Here is a 1,807-nt window from a genome sequence, read left to right as displayed (position 1 = left end):
TTCCTTGGGCAAATCTTCTTCTATTGCAGTGATGTTATTGATTTTCTATTCAACAGGCATCCCTGTATTTCCTAAAATAATCCCATTTGTGGTTCCATAAATATTATGCTCAACCTCACCATGAAGATTGAATCATGTTGGGTCTAAGTCAATATGGCTGTCCTATTACCCTTAATAATTATTAGTTTAAATACAGCCTTGAGCTTGGTGCTGGCCAAGAAGATCATAAGCAGAGGTTCTGGGGAAAAAAAAAAAAATTCATTGCTCTTAAAAAGAAGTTCATGCAAAGGACAATTCCTTTTCCGTCTTTGGGAGTGGTCGGTCAGTCAACATGATCACTTGAACAACTGCAAACAAAATGCATCCAGGACATAAATTTTATAAGGAGACAGGTTTACATGTTGGATGTGGCCAAGGGGAAATATGTTAAAAGATCTGTGTCCTTGATAATTTATTGAGCCATTGAGTTAACTAACACAAGACCTATCTTAAACAGTTTTTAGTGGGAAAAAAGTTCTAATTACGTTACTTTGAGTTAGGTCTTTAGTTTTTAAAATCTATATCAAATTTTTCTTCACATAACATTATTATCATATGTATTTTTCTTATAAAAAAGCTCTCGCAGTGGCTCAGTGGTAAATAATTCCCTGCTATGTGGGATACATGGGTTCCATCTCTGGTTCAGGAAGAACCCCTATAGAATGAAATGTCAATCCACTCCAGTATTCTTATTTGGAAAATCCCATGGACAGAGGAGTCTGGTGGGCTATAGTCCATGGGGTTGCAAAAGAGTTGGACATGACTCAGTGACTAAGAGCAGCAACCATTCATCTTATAGACTGATGTGATTACCAAAGTCTAGTTCTAATTCTACCTCTCCTTTGAAGAGTTCGCTGCCCCTCCAAATTTAGAAATCAAAATCTATGGTCCTACATTGAATTTTTACCCAGATATTCCTATACTCAGGTCTCTGTTCTTAAGCAGTAAGTATTACATTTATCAAATTATTTCAACTCCAAACCCACCTTTCTCAACCTGGTTTTGTGATACTGGAGGTGAGCTTTGCAAAGACTCCTCTTTCTGCAATTACTATATTCTTCAGAGTTCTCTTTTCCCCTCTTAGCAGTTAATCCCTATTTGCATGCTGTCACTTCAGATGTGCCAGTCTCCTCTGTCCATGGGATTCTCCAGGCAAGAATACTGGAGTGGGTTGCCATGCCCTCCTCCAGGGGATCTTCCTGACCCAGAGATCAAACACATGTCTCTTAAATCTCCTGCACTGGTAGGAAGGTTCTTTACTACTAACAGCGCTTGGGAAGCCCTAATCCTTATTTACTAGTTAATAAATTTTTATATTGAAAGTTTACCCTTCAATTTTTTTTTTTTTCTTTTTTTGAAGCCTACAGCACCCGGTATTCCCAGGCAGTCTCCCATCTAAGTATTAACCAGGCCTGACCCTGCTTAGCTTCTGAGATCAGATAAGATCGGGCCCATTCAGGGTGGTACGGCCGTGGACTCCCTTTCAATTTAAGAATTCATTTCATCTCCGGACTGGACCCTGATCAATACACTATGTTAGGAGTGCTAGTATTGAGGGCCTGCTTCCCGTAACGAGTTGCTCTTTCATTCAAGTTGATACAGGTAATAGCCTCAGCTGTAATATTGGTGATTAGGTGATGAACAAGCAGACCTAGGCTCTGCCCAGTGACTGAACAGTCAAATTATTCTTCCATTTAATCAATATTTGGGTGCATGTTGTGTTCTAGGCACTATTCCAGGTGCTGGAGGTAGAACGGTGACAAGGGTA

At 39.6% G+C, this 1,807-nt stretch overlaps 1 pseudogene; it reads right to left on the bottom strand.

Annotated features, from left to right (window-relative positions):
• Positions 1 to 1,397: 1,397 nt before the first annotated feature.
• LOC139184726 (5S ribosomal RNA) lies at positions 1,398 to 1,516 on the bottom strand (annotated as a pseudogene).
• Between the last annotated feature and the right edge of the window lie 291 nt (positions 1,517 to 1,807).

Source organism: Bos indicus, chromosome 8 (genome assembly GCF_029378745.1).
Source record: "Bos indicus isolate NIAB-ARS_2022 breed Sahiwal x Tharparkar chromosome 8, NIAB-ARS_B.indTharparkar_mat_pri_1.0, whole genome shotgun sequence".
Taxonomy (NCBI): domain Eukaryota; kingdom Metazoa; phylum Chordata; class Mammalia; order Artiodactyla; family Bovidae; genus Bos; species Bos indicus.
This window is presented reverse-complemented; position numbering and strand designations above follow the sequence as displayed.